Here is a 25,708-nt window from a genome sequence, read left to right on the forward strand (position 1 = left end):
GAAGCAAGAATAAAATGCTCTCACAATCTTTAAATCATACAGAATATGTACAGTCCATGGAAGAATAACATTTTAAATCAACAACAAGAAGATATCTAAAGTATTCCCAGGCATTTGAAAGTTAAATAATTAAATTTTTAATAGTAATGAGGGCCTAAGAGATATTGTCATGGAAATTAGGAAGTATTTTGAACTGAATGAAAATAAAAATACAACTATTAAGGGAAGAGTTTAAAATAGACCTATGATACTTTCTCTACTAGAAAATATTCTAGGAAATTGTTACCTTTAACCAGATTATTTGCAGTCATGCTAATAGTGGTATTTACTAAAAGAAAAATACAGAAAAAATACATTTTAGGAAATGAAAAGATTTTTTAGTAGAACATATCTGATATTTCTAAATCACTTATTAAAAAATCACCTGGAATTTATAATTTATGGAAATATGCAGAATGATTGGGTATAACGGTGAATCAAACGAAGAAGTCCCAAAAGGAACAGTTTCTTTTAAGAAAGATGTCTCACATACATTGTTATATACTACTGTTATTTTGAATATAAAATGCTTCTGGTGTAATATGAAATAGAAAATCAGAAAGCTGTCTAGATTAGATCACTGCAGTATTTCACATACGTGTGACATATATACACATGTATATGTGTATGGATACACATACCTATATCATACATGCAAAATACCTTTCAGAGGACTCTTACCTAGAATATGTTTTAAACAGAACCTTCAAATCAATAATCAAAGGCAAATAATCTAATGCAATGAGAAAAAAACCCTGAAAAAAACATTTTATAAAAGAAGATATCTCCATAGCTGAGGTTCATACAGTTATTAGATAAATGCAAGATTAAAGTCATGATAAAATATAAGATATGTATGTTCCAAAATGCTTAAAATTTAAAAAATTTTACATACATGCAAAATACCTTTGAAAGGACTCTTACCTAGAATATGTTTTAAACAGAACCTTCAAATCAATAATCAAAGGCAAATAATCTAATGTAATGAGAAAAAAAACCTGAAAAAAAATTTTATAAAAGAAGATATCTCCATAGCTGAGGTTCATATAGTTATTAGATAAATGAAAGATTAAAGTCATGATAAAATATAAGATACGTATGTTCCAAAATGCTTAAAATTTTAAAAATCCACAAATAGTGAAATGCCAAACAACTGAATTTTCTATGTATTGCTAATGGAAGCCTAAAATGGTACAGTCACCAGTGTTAAGCACTTTCTAACAAATTCCGAGGCACACCTTCCTTATAATTACTGCTGCATTCAACAGAAAGAAGTGCATGTGTCTATACAAAGTATTTGACAAGAATGTTCACAGTTTTATTCATAATATCTCCAACCCCTAAACAATCCATATGTACATGATAGTAGATCAATAGATTAAATTGTAAAATGTATTACTCATCAGTAAAAATGAACAAGCTGTAAATAGTGCAACTAGGTGGATAAACTTCAAACCATTATATTGAGTAAAAAAGTCGAATACAAAAAAAGTATAAACCGCATGGTTCTATTTGCGTCAAGTATTATTATAACTATTAGGATAGTGATCACCTTAGGAAAAAAGTATCTAAAAGGTAGGAGGAATGATGGAGTTTGTGTAACAGGTGTAAATATGCATCAAATCCATTGTGTCATATGTTTAAGATTTGAGCATTTTACTACATATAAATTATAAATTAATTATATCTCAATAAAGTACTTTAACTATAAAAGGCAAAATAAAGTAGCAAATAGACTGAATTATTTGTTGAAAAAGAGGTCAAAAAAACAATTTTCACCAATTAGGGGAAGATTACTTGCCTTAATAGTCTCTATATAACCATGTCATTCAAAATCAATTTCAATATTAAGAGGCATAATGGGAAAAAATAGACAGGAAGATAAATTTATTTTTAGAAGAATAGTGGTCAAATTATGTCCCTGTTTTAGTAAATAGCCCTCATGAAAATCATAATCCTTAAAATTCTACTGGATTCAGTTTTATATGAGAAGCTTTAGTATTTACAAGTCAATCACGGCTTTTTAAGACAAATGCAGTGACCTCATTCCTATAATCCCAAGCACTTTGGGAGAACAAGGGGAGAGGATAACTTTAGGCCAGGAATTTGAGACTAACCTGGGCAATAAGTGAAACCCATCTCTACTAAAAAATAAAAATTAAAAAAAATTGAAAAGCTGAACTTGGTGGCATACCTGTAGTCCTGGTGTTTGAAGCAGGATGCTTAAACCCAAGAGTTCGAGGCTGCAGTTGAGCTATGATTGCATCACCGCATCCAGCCTGAGCAGCAGTGAGATTTGTTCAAATAACAAAACGAAAAAGACCTTCCAAATATTGCCATGTCACCAGTCCCTTTTATCATGTCAAAATATATACAACTATAAGAAAAACTGGAAATTAAGCTTAGCTCAAACAGAGTATAGAAATAAGTTAGGCATAGATGCCAATATTTTAAGCAATAACTAACCTGCAAAATGTATTGCCAACAAAGAAAAAAGGAGAGAAGTAATCATCTACATATTTCTGAATTTCAAAAAGAATTGAAAACATTAGTTGATTGTCAGAAGCAGCAAAGTTCATCTGAGCACCAACTCAACAGTAGATTCCTCAAGTAGAATTTTATACCAGGGTGCTGTGTGATATAAAATAAACAATGGTGTCAATAATCTTTCCTACAACAAAAGTAGTGACCATGCATTTTCTATAGTACTCTCTGATAAAAGCAGAAAATATGATATTACCAAATACACACCCAGTCTGCAAGGGCTTAAGATAAATACCACCAATATGGGCTTTCTCATCTCAAGGTAAAATCTTAAACTATCTAGAGGAGTGAAGGCCACCATATTAGTTTTCCCTGCATGCAGAAATATTGGCAAAGTGGAAAGAAATGATACTCTATTTTTATAAATGTCACGATAAAACAGCACTATAGCGCAGAAGGAATTGTAGGTGAGATGTTATTTACACAAAAGTGTGTTTATATGCAAAGTGTTCAGTTCTAGAAATGGGGAAAAATTTTGGTATGATTGCTAAAATAAATGTAAATATCTAGTGTTCTCATTTCTTTAGAACAAAATGCATACTGTCTGTTTCTGTAATCTTTCTTTGAATTATCTTTAAACCAGAAAGTAGTTATCCCAGTCTAGAGAATGTAACAATTGCAAACTTCCAACCCTTTTAAAGTACCAAATGAATTATCTCAGCCTTCTCATAAGAAATTCTTCCCTTACTATGTCAATAATGTTGACGACAGAAGTCAGTCAATGCTGTGTATATAGAAAAGATTTAAAGCAGTAAGACTAGAGGAGGCGTTTCCTTATCCACGTTATGGTACAGTGTGGTATCCTGTCGTTGTCCTTATACAATCCCATAATCTGTGCTTCTGGACCAGTAGGGTGTGTGTTTCCTCTCCAACAGACTTCCTGAAATTTCAGATGACAGACACATTCTTACAGTCTTCAAAACAAGGAAAAAGATGCTGCTACACACACTGGAAGGAAATCGTGAAAATCCAATAATGTCTTAGCTGAGAATGAAACTTGTTCCCTCTGTAGCATTAGAGATCTGTGTGTCTCTGTCCTGGCATGAGAATCAGTTTGTATATTTGGTTTCTGTCTCTAGTAGCTGCAATCATAAACTTTTATAGACTATGAGCAGGTATCTATAGCTTATACACACCTTATCTATTCAATAATGGATTACTTTATGAAAGAAACAAGGTTTATTCTGAATGTGTAACCCTTAACTTTTGTCACTGAAGATTTTCCTGGTTGGATTGCAAGGGCTCAAATTGTCTATCCCATGTAGTTTTACTCAAAAGATAAATGGAAGTTGGACAATAATTGCCCTCTTTCAAGAATGGTTAAGAGAAAAAAGAATATTCTCTGAAAACAAACCAGCATTTTTCCTAACTAATAAAAAGTATGTTTAAGTTTGGTAATCAGCATATAACTTTAACACGTTTCTTTCTGAGAGAACACTCATCATTTTACAAAACAAATGAAGTACCATTGAATTTTCTTGTGATACTAGTTAAATCACAAAAGGTACCTTTATGTCTCTCTTCCCCAAAGCATGGTTAACAGTTCAGATACCACAGTTCTCTTTCTAATCTCTATCAGCAGACAGTACAGCACAACAGACATTAAATACACTGAGCTGCATAAATGCATGTGTTAACAAGCAAGATCACAGAATTTTCATCTGTTTTCTGAAATGCCAGAGAGGTGTGGAATGGCAACTAGAAAACTCTCTGGAGATGAGGTATTGTTGCTGAACTTTCACTATACGTTCCTGTTAAAGTCATGTTAGACATATCATGAGAAAAAATTAAAATTAGCTTTCTTTATGAATCCATGACTACCATGGAAAGATAATAAAAGCATATATACTGTGGATATAATTATATACAACAATAAAAATTTGTTAATCATTATTATAGCCATAAAAACTAAAAATGTAATGTAAACAAACTATGTGACAATAGTTTCTAGTGGACAAAAGAGAAAAAGAGTTTATTATTAAGCATTCATTGCAATGCACCAAGGATAAAACAAACCTCTCAGATTAATCAAATATATATCCCTTCATAAAGGACAGTTCCAGTGGCGTGTGAGTCTTTTAAAAATAATTATATTATATTCCCACGTGCTTTATGAAGCTTCTAATTAAAATATGGTGGTGATGGATATTTTTATATAGGCAAATGAAGTTCTATCCACGGCCATGAATCAGTTGCAAGTATGTCAATTAACTGAGGGTGATTATGAAGGAAGAATTAAAAACTAACATACAAAATGTATTTAAAGACTGTCATAAGAAAAATGTTGAAATCAAAAATAAAATGTTCTATATTAAAACTATTCCATCTTAAACATACAACATACAAACATACAATTCATTATATAATAAAGAATAATCATGTTTATGAGTTACTCTAATTTTGAAAATAAATTTCTGCATTTTGTTTTATAAATTTGAAAACTGTTGGACAGCAATCATTTCATGTCTTACTACTTTAAATCTTTTCTATATACACAGCATTGACTGACTTCTGTCGTCAACATTATTGACATAGTAAGGGAAGAATTTCTTATGAGAAGGCTGAGATAATTCATTTGGTACTTTAAAAGGGTTGGAAGTTTGCAATTGTTACATTCTCTAGACTGGGATAACTACTTTCTGGTTTAAAGATAATTCAAAGAAAGATTACAGAAACAGACAGTATGCATTTTGTTCTAAAGAAATGAGAACACTAGATATTTACATTTATTTTAGCAATCATACCAAAATTTTTCCCCATTTCTAGAACTGGACACTTTGCATATAAACACACTTTTGTGTAAATAACATCTCACCTACAATTCCTTCTGCGCTATAGTGCTGTTTTATCGTGACATTTATAAAAATAGAGTATCATTTCTTTCCACTTTGCCAATATTTCTGCATGCAGGAAAAACTAATATGGTGGCCTTCACTCCTCTAGATAGTTTAAGATTTTACCCTGAGATGAGAAAGCCCATATTGGTGGTATTTATCTTAAGCCCTTGTAGACTGGGTGTGTATTTGGTAATGTGCACTAGTATTTCGAATGGCTTTTTTACAATTTGATAAGATTTGACACATGTAAACCTGTGAAACCATCCCTGTAATCAAGTTAAGAACTTATTCGCTACCCACAAAAGTTTCTTAGTGTTCCTATGCAATCACTCCTTCATTCCACTCTCCAGGCAATCTGATGTGTCATTATTCATTAGTTTGCAAATTCTAGTAATTTATGCAGCTGAAATCATAAACTACTCCTAACTGAATGGCTTATTCTAATTCTTTCAACATTTATGTTGGTGTTGCTTGTGTAGATATGTTGTTGATATTCTGCTTTGTTTTTTATGGCGTAACGTTACATTGTGTAGACTTGTTTATTCATTCATCTCCTCTCAACATTTGTATTATTTCCAAGTTTTGGTCATAGCAATTAAAGGAAATAAAGTTGCTATGAATGTGTATAAAGTTTTTGTATTGACAGAGGCTTTCAATTCTCTTGGGCAAATACCAAAAAAAAACAGAATATCAAAGTCATATGGAAGGTTACATTTAATATTTTATGAAGCTTTCTAAAATTGTTGTACCACCTCACCGTCTTACCAGCAAAATATGAGAATTCCAATTGTTCTACATCCTCACCGACGTACTGCAGTTCTCAGAGTCCAAAAGCCTGGCCTTGGCAAATGTTGCCAAGGATGTGGAAGACTGAGCTTTGACAGTTGTGTCCATTTCAACCAAGTTGACAACTGTTTAGCATAAAATTGTTGAAGATACCTTATTTTTCATTTTGAATTTATGGAATATGTGATACAATCACTTTTCTCATTCCTTATAAAGATAATTTGTGTCCTATCTCTCTCTCTTTTTCACCTTCTTTCTTCCCAATTTTTCCCTAGAGTTTATACTTTATTTAAGATCTAACTTACCCTTTTTTATTTTATTTTATTTTATTTCAAAGTATTATAGGGATACAAATATTTCTGGACGCATAGATCATTCGTAATGATTGAATCATGCTTATAAGCAGCTTGTCACCCAGATAGTGTCCCTTGTGCTGATGTCCTTTAGGTAGGTTTTTGCCCAATCCCTCCCCCATGTACTCTCCTATTTTGATTTCCCTTGAGTTTTACTTCCCTCTATGCACATGTGTGCCCATTGGTTAATTCCAATTTAATAGTGAATACATGTTTGTTTCTTCATTTTTTAGATACTTCATTAAGGATAATGGTCTGTAGTTCCATCCAATTTTTTTCAAAGAGCATTAAGTCATCCTTCTTTATGGTTGAATAGTATTCCAGGGTACACATATACCAAATTTTGTTAATCAACTCATGAATGTATGGGCATTTGGGTGTATTCCACATCTTTGCAATTGTGAATTATTAATTGTGCTGCAGTGAACATTTGAGTGTAGGTATCTTTCTGACAAATTGGCTTATTTTCCCTTGTGTAAATATCTGGCAGTGGGAGTTCTGGATCAAACTGTAGGTTGCCTTTTAATTCTTTCATGAATCTCCATACTGTTTTCCATAGAAATTGTACTAATTTGCAGTCCACCAACAGTGTGTAACCCTGCCTTTCTTTCTGTATCCATACCAGAATCTATTGGATTTGGGTGTTTTAATGAAGACCATTGTGACTGGGATAAGGTGACTATTTTATTGTAGTTTTGATTTGATTTTCCCTGATGATTAGCAATATTGAACATTTATTCACGTGTTTATTGGCCAATTGTCTATCTTGTTTTGAGAGGATTCTTTTCATGTCTTTTCCCCACTTTTTAATTAGGTTTTTTGATTTTTTTTTTCTAGCTGATTTGCATGGGTTCTTTTTAGATTCTGGTTATGAATCCTCTTCAACTCATTCTACAGAGCTAGTGTCACATTGATACCAAACCCAGGAAATAATACACACAAAAGGAAATCTACAAATTGATATCTCTTATGAATATAAATTCAAAAATCCTCAGTAAAATACTAGCAAACCAAATTCAACATCATGTCAAAAGCGGGCTGAATCCCAGGGATACAAGATCATTCAACATACAGAAATCCATAAATGATTCACCACATAAACAGAAGCAAAAACAAAGATTATATGATTATATCAATAGTTATAAAATTCGATAAAATTCAGCACTCTTTCATGATAAAAACTCTCAATAAACTAGGCATAGAAGGAACATATCTCAGAATTATAAAAGCCATATAACAACAAACCCACAGCTCGCATCATACTGAATGTGGGAAAGATGAAAGCATTCCCACTAAGAACTAAAGCAAGACTCACCATTTCTATGTGACACAGTGTTGGAAGTCCTAGCTAGAGCAATCAGGCAAGACAAAGAAATTAAGGGTATTCAAACTGGGAAAGAGCAGGCCATACTATAGCTTTTTGCAGATAATATGATCTTATACCTAGAAAACTCCAAAGATTCTACGAAGAGACTATTGGAATTGATAAGTAAATTCAGCAGTCTCAGGTTGCAAAATCACATACCCCAATCAGTAGTATTCCCGTACACCAATAACAGTCAAGCTGAGAGTCAAATAAAAAATTATATTCCATTCCACAATTGCTACAAGGAAAATAAAATACCTAGGAATATACTCAAACAAGGAGGTGAAGAATCGCTACAAAGAGAAACACAATACACCAAGGAAAGAAATCACAGATGATACAAACAAGTGGAAAAACATATGCTCAAGGATCAGTAGAATCAATATTGTTAAAATGTCCATAGCACTCAAAATGATTTACAGATTCAATGTAATCACCAAAACACCAATGTCATATTTCACGTAATCTAGAAAAAATAACTTTTTGCTTTTGTAGTATCAAAAAGAGCCTGAAGAGCCAAAGCAATCTTAAGTAAAAAGAACAAATTGGGAGGTATCACATTACCAGACTTTAAACTATACCACAAGGCAACAGTAACTAACTCAGCATTGTATTGGGCAAAAAAACAGAGACATAGACCAATGGAACTGAACTTATCAAATAAACAGCTTTTGGTTTCATTGATATTTATCTGCTTTTTTATTTATATTTCAATAACTTTATCTTTATTCAATATTCTTTATATCTTTACATAAGTATTCTTTTCTATAAAATCTGCATTTGATGTTAATATAGTCCCTCTGATTTCCTTTGATTAGTGTGCAAATGGTATACTTAAAAAAATCTATTTACTTTTACCCTGTTTGAGTCTATATTGAGGGTTTTTATTTCTTTTTTTTTTTTTTTAGGTAGCTTTTTATTCAATATAACAACTTCTGACATTTAATTGAGGCTTCAATTTATGACCCATTTTTTCTTCTTGTTGCCTTTTTTCTTTCTGCCTTCATTTGAATTGAGCATTTTTATAACTCTATTTTCTCTCCTTTGTTGGTTTGTTAGCTATGACTCAGTTTTATTATTATAGTTGTAGCTGTAGTGTTTATATTTCACATTTTTAATTTACCACAGTCTATCTTCAAGTATTTCACTACTCTCTAAAATATCTTCAAATTACACAAATACATGTATGTGTGTGTGTGCGTATTATATATATACATTGCACATACATATATATAGTTATTTAGTTCTTTATTCAGTTTTAGGATACATGTTATCTTGAAATATTTATTTAAATCAGAGTGGTAATATAATAAATCCAGTTGTATTCTAAGTGTTTGTTTGACAAACATTCACTTGATAAAAGTAGAATGTGAATTGATGCTTCTTTGGCCTTAGAAAATATTTGAATGATTTCTTAAAGAAATCAACATCCATTTCCATATTTATTGTTTGAAGATAAATAGTAATAATTATTTGATCATATCATGGACGAAAGTAGGAGTTGCGGGGAATCTGAGTAAGGAGACAACATTCCTCAAAACAGAGTAATTTGTTTCAACACAGCAAAATCATGATTGATAGTCCTGAAATGCAGTGTGCATTTAAGAAAATAGTATATGTTTATTAGTTAATACTCTGTTACTTATTATTCTAAATTTTTTAGTTCATGTTCTTCAAATTTGCCTTCAGCTTGAAGCAGTCACCAACCAAACTTACTGAATGTTTACTAAGTGCCAGGCACAATACAGATCATTTATAAGCTTTACTAATTCAATTAATGCCCACAATTTTATGATTTAGGAATCGTCTAGTCTGTTTTCATAGAAGAGTGCCAAATTTATGGTTTTCATCCCTACAGCCTGAAATACCAGGCTATGAAGACATTAGAAAAGACCTGATGTTGTACACTCTTACCATAAAAAAATTCCAAACTCCTTCTAAGATATTTTTAAAATCACACTGATGCAACAGTGTGCAAATCAAATGAGTGAATATTTTTTTTTCCTGTATGTGAAATGTGTCCTTACCCTGCCTACTAGAAATGTTTCATGCTTTATAGGTAAATAGAAGTTGTTTACTAATGTTATTTATTTATAGGGTTTTTTTCATTGTTCTGCTAAAAGCCAATAAATGAGGAGACTCATAGATTTTTTTTGTCAAAATAGTATCTTTTATTCTTTTGTGTTTATTATTAAATTATTAAGGCTATTACAAAAACTCAAATAGTGCAGAAGGCTGAAAAATAAAAGTGAAAAAGTTCAATTCCTGTAGCTCAGTGAGTAGAGTGCCAGCCACATACACCAAAACTGGTGGGTTCAAGCCCAGCCCGGGCCAGCTAAACAACAATGACAACTGCAGCCAAAAAATAGTCGTGCATTGTAGCAGGTGCCGGTAGTTCCAGCTACTTGGAAGGCTGAGGCAAGAGAATAGTCTAAGCCCTAGACTTTGAGGTTGCTGTGATCTGTGATGCCATGTCACTCTACCGAGGGTGACATTGTCAGACTACGTCTCAAAAAAAAAAAAAGAGAAATATTTAGGTAAGGAGTTAATGATTGAAATGTCTCTTACATTTGCTTTTCTAATTTGTGATAGTGAACAAGAAAAAAGTGAGAATAAGTTCTACGTTCTCAAGTCCATCATTTAGTTTTTTGTTTTTAACCACTCTGGATCAGTTACCTCTAAACTACCTCAGTCTCAGTTTCTAATCAGGCACAGTCCATCCCACTTCCAGATCAGTCAGCTTATCATGAATGTGTGACTTACTTCTGACTGGGAGGGTCAGGTGGAGGACTTCTGTTTGTCTGTATTAAGACAATTATCAGGGTTACTCAGATACCTAATGTATTCAGATTTGAGATGCTTTTCTTGGTGCTGATTTAAAATTATTTTCTCCATGATGCTTGTTGAATGCTTGCCCTCAGCTCCACAGCTGTTGCACCCAAATACCAAACTCCCTGAGCAGTATTTTGCCTGAGATATGTTAGTGATATTAGAACTTCAAGTTAATATTTCTGACATGAGCCAAAATTGCACTTTGTAATTTTCTCCCAGAATCCCACATTGAAACATATTTGAAAAATGTTGACACATATGGGAAAAAGACAAAAATGATGATAGTAGTTAATAAAATAAATTAAGAAATAAAGTGGAGAGCTGGGGAGGCGGAGCAAGATGGCAGCCGAGTAACAGCTTTCTTGCATCTGGGCACCGTGAGTCTGGGGAGATAGAATTCCAGGCATCTCTGGCTGGTGGGATCTGCCTATCATCACCCCTGCGCAGATACAGGGAGTCAGCTAGAGACTTCTGGACCCCAAGAGGAGGACTAAAACAGTGGAAAAGCGGCAAGTGGTCGCGTGTGTTCAATCGGTCTAAACTCGCCCGCAACTTCCACAGGCACGAGAACTTAAAGAGCAAGAGGAAGTTAAAGGAAAATTAGGGCAAGGAAACAGATAAAATAAACCACTCATGAGGAAGAATCAGCAGAAAACTCCAGGCAACATGAAGAACCAGTCCAGAACAACCCCGCAAAGGGACCACGAGGTAGCTACCGCAGAGGATTCCACCTATAAAGAAATGTTAGGAATGACAGAAAGGGAATTTAGAATACACATGTTGAAAACAATGAAAGAAATGATGGAAACAATGAAGGAAACTGCTAATAAAGTGGAAAATAACCAAAAGGAAATACAAAAACAGAATCAAATCAGAGATGAATGATATGAAGAATATAAAAAGAATATAGCAGAGCTGAAGGAAATGAAACAGTCAATCAGGGAACTTAAAGATGCAATGGAAAGTATCAGCAACAGGTTAGACCATGCAGAAGAAAGAATTTCAGAGGTAGAAGACAAAGTTCTTGAGATAACTCACATAGTAAAAGAGGAAGAGAAGAAGAGAGAGAAAGCAGAACGTTCACTGTCAGAATTGTGGGACTTTATGAAGCGTTCCAACATACGAGTTATAGGAATTCCAGAAGGGGAAGAAGAATGCCCCAGAGGAATGGAAGCCATACTAGAGAATATTATAAAAGAAAATTTCCCAAATATCACCAAAGATTCTGACACACTGCTTTCAGAGGGCTATCGGACCCCAGGTCGCCTCAACTCTAACCGAGCTTCTCCAAGACACATTGTGATGAACCTGTCCAAAGTCAAGACAAAAGAAAAGATTCTGCAAGCTGCCAGGAGTAAGCGCCAGTTGACCTACAGGGGCAAATCCATCACAGTGACCGCAGACTTCTCTAATGAAACTTTCCAAGCAAGAAGACAATGGTCATCTACCTTTAATCTACTTAAACAGAACAATTTCCAGCCCAGAATTCTGTACCCTGCTAAGCTAAGCTTAAAAATTGATGGAGAAATCAAATCATTTATGGATATACAAACATTGAGGAAATTCGCCACAACAAGACCAGCTCTACAGGAAATACTTCAACCTGTTCTGCACACTGACCACCACAATGGATCAGCAGCAAAGTAAGAACTCAGAAATTAAAGGACAGAACCTAACATCCACACTGATGCAAAAGATAAAACTAAGCAATGGACTCTCACAAAATAAGACGAATAGAATACTACCACACTTATCAATTATCTCAATAAATGTTAATGGCTTGAATTCCCCACTGAAGAGACAGAGACTGGCTGACTGGATTAAAAAACACAAGCCATCCATTTGCTGTCTGGAAGAAACACACCTGGCTTCAAAAGACAAATTAAAGCTCCGAGTCAAGGGTTGGAAGACAATTTTTTAGGCAAATGGAATTCAGAAGAACAGAGGAGTTGCAATCTTATTTTCAGATACAGGTGGATTGAAAGCAACTAAAGTCAAAAAAGACAAAGATGGCCACTTTATATTGGTCAAGGGAAAAATACAACAAGAAGATGTTACAATTCTAAATATTTATGCACCCAATTTAAATGCTCCCAGATTCTTGAAACAGACTTTACTCAGTCTGAGCAATATGATATCTGATAATACCATAATAACAGGGGACTTTAACACTCCTCTTACAGAGCTGGACAGATCCTCTAAACAGAAATTAACTAAAGATATAAGAGATTTAAATGAGACCCTAGAAGAACTGTGCTTGATAGACGCATATAAAACACTCCATCCCAAAGATAAAGAATATACATTCTTCTCATAACCCTATGGAACTTTCTCCAAAATTGACCATATCCTGGGACACAAAACAAATATCGACAGAATAAAAAAATTGAAATTTTACCTTGTATCTTCTCAGACCATAAAGCCCTAAAGGAGGAACTCAAATCTAACAAAAACACTCAACCCAACACAAAGGCATGGAAATTAAACAATCTTCTGTTGAATAACAGATGGGTGCAGGAAGAAATAAAACAGGAAATCATTAACTACCTTGAGCATAACAACAATGAAGACACAAGCTACCAAAACCTGTGGGATACTGCAAAAGCAGTTTTGAGAGGAAAATTCATCACTTTAGATGCCTACATTCGAAAAACAGAAAGAGAGCACATCAACAATCTCACAAGCCATCTTATGGAATTGGAAAAAGAAGAACAATCTAAGCCTAAACTCAGTAGAAGAAAAGAAATATCCAAAATCAAATCAGAGATCAATGAAATTGAAAACAAAAGAATCAGTTAGAAAATTAATGAATCAATGAGTTGGTTTTTTGAAAAAATAAATAAAATAGATAAACCATTGGCCAGACTAACGAGGAATAGAAAAGTAAAATCTCTAGTAACCTCAATCAGAAATGATAAAGGGGAAATAACAACTGATCCCACAGAGATACAAGAGATCATCTCTGAATACTACCAGAAACTCTATGCCCAGAAATTTGACAATGTGAAGGAAATGGATCAATATTTGGAATCACACCCTCTCCCTAGACTTAGCCAGGAAGAAATAGAGCTCCTGAACAGACCAATTTCAAGCACCGAGATCAAAGAAACAATAAAAAATCTTCCAACCAAAACATGCCCTGGTCCAGATGGCTTCACACCAGAATTCTATCAAACCTTCAAGGAAGAGCTTATTCCTGTACTGCAGAAATTATTCCAAAAAATTGAGGAAGAAGGAATCTTCCCCAACACATTCTATGAAGCAAACATCACCCTGATACCAAAACCAGGAAAGACACAAACAAAAAAAGAGAATTTCAGACCAATGTCACTCATGAATATAGATGCAAAAATCCTCAACAAAATCCTAGCCAATAGATTACAGCTTATCATCAAAAAAGTCATTCATCATGATCAAGTAGGCTTCATCCCAGGGATGCAAGGCTGGTTTAACATACGGAAGTCCATAAACATTATCTACCATATTAACAGAGGCAAAAATAAAGATCACATGATCCTCTCAATAGATGCAGAAAAAGCATTTGATAATTTTCTAATTAGAACACTGAAGAGTATAGGCATAGGTGGCACATTTCTAAAACTGATTGAAGCTATCTATGACAAACCCACAGCCAATATTTTACTGAATGGAGTAAAACTGAAAGCTTTTCCTCTTAGAACTGGAACCAGACAAGGTTGTCCTCTGTCACTTTACTATTCAACGTAGTGCTGGAAGTTCTAGCCAATACAATTAGGCAAGACAAGGAAATAAAGGGAATCCAAATGGGAGCAGAGGAGGTCAAACTCTCCCTCTTTGCTGACGACATGATATTATACTTAGAGAACCCCAAGGACTCAACCACAAGACTCCTAGAAGTCATCAAAAAATACAGTAATGTTTCAGGATATAAAATCAATGTCCACAAGTCAGTAGCCTTTGTATACACCAATAACAGTCAAGATGAGAAGCTAATTAAGGACACAACTCCCTTCACCATAGTCTCAAAGAAAATGAAATATCTAGGAATATACCTAACGAAGGAGGTGAAGGACCTCTGTAAAGAAAACTATGAAATCCTCAGAAAGGAAATAGCAGAGGATATTAACAAATGGAAGAACATACCATGCTCATGGATGGAAAGAATCAACATTGTTAAAATGTCTATACTTCCCAAAGCAATCTACCTATTCAATGCCATTCCTATCAAAATACCAACATCATACTTTCAAGATTTGGAAAAAATGATTCTGCGTTTTGTATGGAACTGGAAAAAAAACCCGTATAGCTAAGGCAGTTCTTAGTAACAAAAATAAAGCTGGGGGCATCAGCACACCAGATTTTAGTCTGTACTACAAAGCCATAGTGCTCAAGACAGCATGGTACTGGCACAAAAACAGAGACATAGACACTTGGAATTGAATTGAAAACCAAGAAATGAAACTAACATCTTACAACCACCTAATCTTTGATAAACCAAACAAGAACATACCTTGGGGGAAAGACTCCCTATTCAATAAATGGCGTTGGGAGAACTGGATGTCTACATGTAAAAGACTGAAACTGGACCCACACCTTTCCCCACTCACAAAAATTGATTCAAGATGGATAAAGGACTTAAATTTAAGGCATGAAACAATAAAAATCCTCAAAGAAAGCATAGGAAAAACATTGGAAGATACTGGCCTGGGGAAAGACTTCATGAAGAAGACTGCCATGGCAATTGCAACAACAACAAAAATAAACAAATGTGACTTCATTAAACTGAAAAGCTTCTGTACAGCTAAGGAGACAATAACCAAAGCAAAGAGACAACCTACACAATGGGAAAGGATATTTGCATATTTTCAATCAGATAAAAGCTTGATAACTAGGATCTATAGAGAACTCAAATTAATCCACATGAAAAAAGCCAACAATCCCATATATCAATGGGCAAGAGACATGAATAGAACTTTCTCTAAAGATGACAGACGAATGGCTAACAAACACGTGAAAAAATGTTCATCATCTCTATATATTAGAGAAATGCAAATCAAAACAACCCTGAGATATCATCTAACCCCAGTGAGAATGGCCCACATCTCAAAATCTCAAAACTGCAGATGCTGGTGTGGATGTGGAGAGAAGGGAACACTTTTACACTGCTGGTGGGACTGCAAACTAGTACAACCTTTCTGGAAGGAAGTATGGAGAAACCTCAAAGCACTCAAGCTAGACCTCCCATTTGATCCTGCAATCCCATTACTGGGCATCTACCCAGAAGGAAAAAAATCCTTTTATCATAAGGACACTTGTACTAGACTGTTTATTGCACCTCCATTTACAATCGCCAAAATGTGGAAAGAGCCTAAATGCCCACCAACCCAGGAATGGATTAACAAGCTGTGGTATATGTATACCATGGAATACTATTCAGCCATTAAAAAAAATGGAGACTTTACATCCTTCGTATTAACCTGGATGGAAGTGGAAGACATTATTCTTAGTAAAGCATCACAAGAATGGAGAAGCATGAATCCTATGTACTCAATTTTGATATGAGGACAATTAATGACAATTAATGTTATGGGGGGGGAGCAGAAAGAGGGACGGAGGGAGGGGGGTGGGGCCTTGGTGTGTCACACTTTATGGGGGCAAGACATGATTGCAAGAGGGACTTTACCTAACAATTACAATCAGTGTAACCTGGCTTATTGTACCCTCAATGAATCTCCAACAATTAAAAAAAAAAAAAGAAATGAAGTGCATAAAAACCTACATCTTATAATAAACATATGGCAAAAATCTAAAATGGAATTGGAGTAGATAAACCATTTATTGATGGCATAGAAATATATTAAAATAGTATTAAGTTTATAGTATCAGAGTAGTATTTATTTCATTTTATAGATGGACAAATTAAATCACAAAAATTTACTGACCACTCAGAATAGCAATAGAGACATAAACCAAACTCAAATATGCAGCTGTATGCATGGACAAAAACAAGATGTGATCATTTCCACGTAAGCTTCTTCTTTTTATCCATCTAATTTCTATATTTTACAGAAGAGATTTCTAAATATTGTGAGTCATTTCTGAATTTTAAAACCATAGTTTCCCATCAAGTGACAGAGACATTTACATTCATGAGAGCTGAGAGCTATTTTTTTCCACCCATGGCCTTATGCCTGAGCTTCTATTATTTCTGTTCCAGAAGAATGCAATAAATATGTCTAGAGACAAGGGACAAAGTTAATAAAAGTCTGTCCTTTCCTTTGCCTAAGACCCTGGTTTAAAATGAGCTATTTTCCCTGAACAGAACACCATATATTAATTGGATGGTTTCAGCTTCAGCCACAGCCAAAAGCAGTCCAGATTATAATTATTTGCAATATAATTCTTCTTGATATGATGAGCATTCACAGAGCGTAGATATTAAAAAGGAAATCTCTTCAATGATAAGGAAAGAATCCTAGAATGTGACCTCTTGGTGGGTCAATTAAAGGGCTGCCACTGATGTTACTTCTTGCTTGTGTGTCTTCCTCTCTCAGATTCATGCGTATTTTATAATGATAGGGATTTTTAAATAATTTGATTTCTAATTGAATCATTTCAAAAATAAATTGTTTCAATCAAGGTATTTTTTGTTTATTTTTAATATGCGTTCAGGATCCAACTATTATGACTCTGGGTAGATATGGCGCCTTTCTAGAGGACAAACAGTATGTACTAGGCAGAAGTCCCTGGGGATGCTTATCCATTTAAATCAAAGAAAGTGATGTAGGTTTCTGTCTTCTAATGTAGCCTGTCTAATATAAAACACCTGCCTACATTTTCATATCATATAAAGATAGCATTCTCAGGTCCTATATTGAAATTACTAAAATTAGGTTCTGAATCCAAATTAGACATGTATAAAGTCTTTGATCCTAGACAGGGAGCTTGATTTCATACTGATCCAAAGAAAGATTGAAAATGGCTAAGCTTGAATAGTTCCTTAACAACTTGGCTTTCAGGGGGGTTATTTCAATCTCCCAAATGATTAATTCAATTGTCAGGGCATCAGTACAGGTAATCATTAATAATCAAGTAATCAGGTATAGCAACATACTTTCTCTCCCCATTTCCCACTTCATGTATGTATTTACTTATTTATTTCTATATTTGAGAGCCAAAAACATAGGCCTGCAGTTCTCAGCAGGCCATGAGCTTGTTCCCCTTAGGGAGCATTTGGAAATACTGAGGGACCTTTTAAATTACCACTACTGGAGTGAGGGGAGTGCTAATGGGTAGAGGCCAGAGATACTGATAAACATCGCACAGTGGATGTTACAATAGCTGCAGACAATAAAGAATTGTCTGGCCCCTAATGTCCATACTGGTGTGACTGAGAAACCCTGACATAGATGAACAAAAGTGTTCTATGTTGTAGAGTTGGACTATTTGATATTGCTAAACTCTGTTCTCCAAGCCCACAATAATAATTTATTTGGCATGCCACTTATTTAAATTTAAATAGTCTTTATTACAAATATTTATGCATGCATTCAGACATTCATTCATTGCCTCATGTTTTAAAAAAGGATGAATTTTAAAAGGGCATCTAAAATCCCAATTTAAATAAATACCAAACCACTTCATATATTAAATATAAACCACAGCATATGCATAAACCTGGACTAAAATACATGCACAGATAAAATCTAAGAATAAGGTAGTTGTCTGATCACTGAATATTATTTCTTAGATTTTCTGCCAAGGGCAAAAGGAAAATACTGAAAGAATTTATGATAGACCATGAAGTCAGTGAGATTGGTGTTTAGGAAGACTACTCTTACTGGCATGGAAGAGATTATCTAATGCAATATATAAAGACAGAGTCCAAATGCAAAGGTGGTGTAATTTTCCAGACAAAGAAATTTGATGTCTTACAATAAGAGAAATGAGATTATTTATAGAAGAAGTTTAGGAGGTAGACTTGGACACAACTGTACCATTAAAGATCTGTAAAATTGTGACATGAGGATCAGTCAAGGATTAAACAATGAGGAAACATATTGGTATCATAGCAGGTAGAACATAGCAGAGAGGTGTGTGGGCAGGTGCTGTGGAAAGATAACATTCTGTTTTTGAAATCCTCCACTCTAAAGACTGTGCAAGGCCTTTGAAATGTCCTTGAACATTTGGTTAGACGAGACAAAAATTCTACATGGAAATAATTATTAGAAGCAGAGAATCATTCAAGAAGTCATCAGTGTGGTAGAAATTTGCTTTGGTCAGACTTCAAGACACGCAGAAATGACAGAAAAGGAAGGGCTGGATATCAGAAAAAATGTGTTCAATCAGATTCAATGAACTCATTATGTATAGACATGTATAATATGGTTCCACAGTTCAGAAAACATAATGAGAAGACCAGTGTTTCAAAGAGAGTTTTTTGTCTACTTTAAACCACTCGTATAAAAGAGAGAAGGAAGTCTGGGTCCTGAAGTCACGAAAATATAGCACGGTTAATATGAAAACTGGCATTTGTTCAGTGCTTTTACAATTTACAAAGTGTTTTCATGGAATTTCACACAACCTGAGTTGGGAGAGCTGGTAATATCATTGTTTCCATTCTGCAGATATGGTTACTGAAGCAATGAGAAGTAAAAGTGTATTTCTTAACATCATACAAAATATACTGCCATTAATGTATTTTAAGCTAAGTTTTCTCATTTGAAACTCCTTGCATTTTTTAACACACACATACACACATGCATACCCTAAATATACATAAATAAAAATTAAGATAAAATGCTATTTAGAAAATAGTTTTCTCCCTGCAAGGAAAGATTCCATATATACATTAATGATAAAGCTGGCCTATTTCAAGAGAATTAGATAATAATTGGAGATATTAAGAGCAGAATAATAAATGCATTTTTATATAAATTATCTGACTTAAGAAGTTAAATATTTAAAATATTTGTAATGAACACATACTATGTTACTAAAATAGCTTGTTGCTCTCAATAGGAGTCATTCGCAAGTACCTTCATAATATTTTAGCATGTTTCTGTGATAGACAATTCTACAGTTTATTTCTAAATGTATGAATATATTTCAAGTGACCTTGATGTCAAATTTGAATGGCCAAGGTTTCTTGGAGCAGGAAATTCAGAGGAAAAGGAACTTTAACACGTGCTCCTGTTTCAATGGTGCACTATCTTGAATAAAAATTGTAATGACTCCAGGACTGCAAATGCTTTATCAGTCCCAGAGGCTTAGTTGCCTCACACCAGATGCGGGGAAGTTGACTGTATTCATTAATATCCTTCAGTGAGGTCACAGGTAGGGAGAGAAGCAGCTCCTGAGGGGATAGCTAGTGAAATAAAAGCAAAGGATATTGAGTTTTGTGCAGTAAAGGAAAGATGTGGGTTTATATAGCTCTCATTGTCTTAAGTATGTAAGTAAATTGAAAGTCAAGTCTACCAAATACAACCCTTCATGTTACTTGAGTCTTTGAATTCCTATTCTACCAAGGGTAGATAGCACCTGCTCAGAGTAACTATTGCTTTTTGCTTCTGTTTCTCCCTAGTCTATTCTCTTAAAATACAAAAAAGGAAGTAATTTTGTCAGGTTTCTCTTCTTCACTGTTTTGTTTTGTATTGGTGAAAATTAGAATTAAAATGTGGTATTGTTTTATGACATTTTCACAGACAGTATATTTCTCAGAGTTGAGCATAACCAATTCAAGTGAATCTGTGTCGAAGTGACTCCTGAGGGAAAGTACAAATCCTTTGAAAGGCTGGCTACACAGCTTCGGCAACAAGCATCGGGACCTCCTTATCCAGCCTAACCCTGCTTACACATTTCAGAACTGAACCCCAATCTTCAGCCCTGCACAGCATTCCCCTGGTGATTTGAGCTAGCCTTGTTAACAGTTCCATCTAACAGGCTCAGCAGGTTCAACATTTGATTATCTTTCCCTCAGGTTCACGGGCAAGTCTTTTTCCTTCGTTATGTGCTGACAGGACCACTGTGCTCAGGTTCTATGTCTGGGTAGCTTCACACACTGAACGTGCAAAAAATGCAGAATTGACAATCTGGATAAATCTCACATTCAAGGAATTTAATTGTATTATTGAAATTCAGGGCTGTGCCCCTGAGACATTGATCCGGTATTGTCAGTTTCAAATCCTGGGTGCACTAGCAGCATGATGATGTGTTCATGGAATTTGCAATTGAGATAATGAGGGATCAAAGCTTGCGACTGGAAAACAGGCGAACCAATGCGAATCAATACGGACTGGCCCAGCGGAGTCTGCCTGGCAGCACGCTGTCTTGGCAAAGCTCCTCAGGTTCCAATTTAAGAACAGGCTCAGGACTTCGGAGAGGGGCACAGTTGGATGTGCAGACTGGGGTGACGCTTTTGCTTTCCAAGGCACAGAGAATGTTTGCTCATAAGCTTTTATTGCCAAAGGCAAGGCACCAGCTTCAGCAGCCAAATAAAACAAAGGAGGATTGGAACAAAACAGTGGAATACAAAATATGAGGGAAAAAAAAAGAAGGAAAAAGACTTGTGACAAATGATTGCTTTTTGCTCTGCAAAAAGTTGGATGTCATCTGCTCTGTTGGGAGATTCTTAAACTATTTAAAAGGGGGAGAAGGCCCACAGTGGTTTAAGGACTAGACGTTTTAATCACGAAGTTGTCTCTTTCTGAATTTTTGTTTATTTCAAAGCCAATTTTCATTGCAGAGCAGTAAGTGCAAGTTTAAGGTGTTTTTTAGGCTAGAGCAAAATGGACTATCTTCCTATATCCTGTCCTTAAATTCTGTAACCCAATCTCATCTCCTTCTCAGATTACCCATTTCCTGTGAAGTCTGAGCTCTAATAGCAAAAATAAAGGGAAGGAATAAATAATATAGATATTTCAAGCCAGTTCCCCCCACCCAAGACAGTGTCTTCCTCTGCCACCAGGGTGGAGTTCTATGGTGTCATAGCTCACAGCAACCTCAAACACTTGGACTCAAGCAAGCCTCCTGCCTCAGCCTCTCAATTAGCTGTGACTAAAGGCACCCACCACCATGCCCAGCTAGTTGTTCTGTTTTTAGTAGAGATGGTGTCTTGCTCTTGCTCGGGCTGGTCTCAAACTCCTAAGCTGAAGCAATCCCCCCTCTACGGCCTTCCAGAGTGCTAGGATTATAGGTGTGAGCCACACTGCCTAGACTCGAGCAAAATTTTATATCTCGTTGCTGGACATTTCTTGGGTAAACACAAGAAACACATACTCTAGTTTCACTCCACCAAAACATAGAGTTGTATGGTTTATTGTTCTGGCATAATTATGAAAGGCACTCTTTTAATCTCAGAATATATTATACAATAAATTATAAAGTAATATATGGTCACTCTAAGGACCAAAAAGTCTTATTAACTAAAAAAAAATTGTTTTCCTTTTTCTGAAAATCATCTAATGTACCATATGATACCACTGAAATGGTGTAGGTTGCTGGGCAGCTGGGGAAAAAACACAAATGCTACTGCCTCAGCTTTTTCTGAAGTAAAGAATAATTGTCATGTAAATGACTTCAGAATTAATTATCTTTCTTTCTTTTTTTTTTTTTTTTTGCTTAGCCAGATTTTACTGGTACCGATTTACATTACCTCTTAGGTAGATGCCTTATGTCCAGTAGAAGGTACAAGGACACACTTTCAAAATATATTTAATTCCTGAAATTGCTGGACTACTCTGAAGCTCTAAGAGTAAAAATTTCCTTAGTTGTAACTTCACATAAAAAAATGCTGTACTTTATCACTAAACACCAAGAAAATTAAAGAGATCACCTTAAATTATAGACAACTCGCCATTTAGATAAATTAGTGCTGAGGTATATTTATTTCAAATCTTTTTGATAAAAAGAAATTCTAAAATATATGCAAACTCTCAGAACTGGTGTTCAGGCCACCCATGAATAAAGATTACCGTTATCTACATCGTTGGAAAGGAATTAGCGCGATCGATTAGTGTGCAGTACTTATATGGAAAGGAATTAGCACGATACCAAGAAATACCTTGCCACTCCCATCCTTAAATTGATCTCATACCATTTTAACATTGTCCCTTTTATATGTTTGTTTTGCATTGAGTGAAAAGTATGACAAAGACCTATTTTATTGCTCCATAACACAAGTGTCACTGTATAAAATTGGCTATTCACTGAATTCCAAAACAGGTTTATACCATTGTATCTGGTTCATATAAACGTATTTGCAGTGTTCTAAGAAAAAAAAAAAATTTAAGCAATATTCTCTGATTTCAGCATCTTTAACTATATCGATTTCCTAAAATTGATTATGACTACTTTCAAAATAACTTTTACCAACTTCAACAGAAAAACACCACATATTGTAAAACTTAAGATCACTGGTACCAGAGATCAGTATGATCAATTTTCCTTTAAAACTTAGCAAAGTAAAAATTTACTGTATCTTCCTTTCTATCTATCACAACCAAATCCTTTCTTCTGGAGAAGAAAAATTGAGGCACTGTGAAATTTTGTAACTTTTTGGAACATGCTTATTTAATTTAGTCAAATCCCTTTTATTAATTTTTCTCATCGAATAATGAGAAACACAAGACATCGTCTCTTGAACTGAGAAGCAAAAAATACACTAAATTAATCTAATGTAGAAATTAATTAGTCCATTCAATTATTCATAAATAATTGTTCATTGCCTACTGTCTGCTAGAAACTTAGGAATACATGGGGTAGCAGGGGAAAGATAAAGCAGATTTGTTCCTCCTCTTGTTTTCATTAGATTTATCTTCTATGAGAGGCAAAAAAAGCAGGCAGAGGAAAGATAAAATGACTCCAATTTCTTTGTTCTACCTCCTACAGTACCTGTCTCTGCCACTCTAAACTTAGCCTAATAAAACTTTAAGAAATTTTATATTCTTAATATATACTGCTAGAAGTATTGAATATTATTCTTAAAAATTAGTACAGAAGCAAGGCAAGATTTTTAGGTAGGAGTTGATGAAACTAAACTAAAATAAAATAAAATAAAACCAGCCCCTCATCTATCACCTTATTTTGCTTTTAAGCCTAGTTTTTTATTTTAATTCCCTACTAATCATTGTTCAATATTCATTCTACTATGAAGAAATGATTATCTCATTGCACAAATTACCCTCACTCGAAAATGGCATGATTAGAAATTTTCAGCTCATCAGTAAGTGGTCTGTAGTTTGATTCCCATTCATCAGGGCTAAAATGGGACGATGTCATGGAAAGAGGAGCAGTGCTTTATTAAGCATCCCCTATTAGGAAATGAATACTGAAATTGATTAATAATTGAGAAAAGAATTAAAATTCTTTTCTTTCAGCCATATTATAGAGAAGAGATTGCTATAGTTAATGGCATTTATGTGAAATATTCTGGGTAATGAAGCAACTTAAATAAACTTCTCAGTCCCCACTCATATCACAAATAGGGGGAAAAAATGCCAGTTTGAATGTAATATCACAATTTGCATTTAAGATCATGAGGATACTTATTGCTTGAATTAACTCAGCCTATTAGGTAATAACAATTTCAATAATTCTAAGTGTTATTACGATTTGTAACAATCATAATTATGCTCGCTGCTTGATTTCCCTAGTTAGACTTGCATAGTTTATAAATATTTCCAAATAGGCTAAAAGTACAACCAAAAACCCCTTTTTGAGTTTTTTTTAAGAGGATGTAGAAACCATAAAGGAAGGGATCAGGCCATTAATGCTTCAGAATCTGTCCTCAAAATATATCATCTTGTTTATAATTTGATTTTTGCAACATTTATTTATGTACATAAATTAATTCACTGGGTTTCTGCTGCTGAGCATAGTAGTCTCTCATGCTTTAGACATGCTATAGATCTTATGACAGTGGTACAAATAACTCTTCTATATCCATGGGTGTGATTGCTGCATTCTTAGCCATTTAAATATCAGAAGCCTGCATTCTGGCCTCTGGTGGTCACTGGGGAAAGTGAGCTAGCTGGAGATAAGGAGCTTAGAAGGAGCTTCCCAAACATCACTGATAGCATCGTCTTTTCACAGATAATGTTAGTAATTTGGAATAAAACTTCAAAGTTTCAAATAACTGAATGCTCATGAAGTCAACCTTAGCATACCAGTTATCAATTATTTCAAGGTTAGTCTCTTTCCAGTTGATTAAAATAATCAGATTTAGAAAACAAATTTTTCTCAATACACGCAATTTTAGGATCAATGATCAGAACTGGGTAGAAATATACACACAGAAAGAGAACAGAAAGAAGCAGAGAGAGGGACGGAGGGAGGGGGTGGGGCCTGGGTGTGTGCCACACCTTCTGGGGGCAAGACAGGATTGCAAGAGGGACTTCACCTAACAATTGCAATCAGTGTAACCTGGCTTATTGTACCCTCAATGAATCCCCAACAATAAAAAAAAGGAAAAAAAAAAAGAATTTGGACCTCTAAGGCATGTATTTTTTCTTTAAGTGGCACAACTATGCACTATTTTCTATATTTTCCATCATGAATAAAAATTACTTTTCTCATGGCATGGTAGCCTTTGTGGAAATACTTTATTATATTTATATTTTTAAAATGTATCAGCCCATTTTCAAATGTTTGACACCTTTAGAAATAGCATTTTCTAAGCAGCTAAGCAGTAAATGGTTCCAGCAACCAAAACAGATGCTTAAATCAACTACAAAATGTAAAAGAGAAAGGTAAATGCTTAATCCTTCCTATGATTTAAGGTCATTAAAGTCTTTTTGAATATTGGTAAAAGTGTTAATGAACAGTTTTACACAGAAGTTTGGATTTTTTTCTCCCATCTCATTAAACTATGAGCAGGAAAAGTTGACATTCTGTGAAAAATTGTCACACGTGACTTTTTCTTGAAAGAATCATTGCTAGTTCAAGACAGCCCTTTAGTTTTCCTTGCTTAATAT

This window comes from Nycticebus coucang, chromosome 15 (genome assembly GCF_027406575.1).
Source record: "Nycticebus coucang isolate mNycCou1 chromosome 15, mNycCou1.pri, whole genome shotgun sequence".
Lineage (NCBI taxonomy): Eukaryota > Metazoa > Chordata > Mammalia > Primates > Lorisidae > Nycticebus > Nycticebus coucang.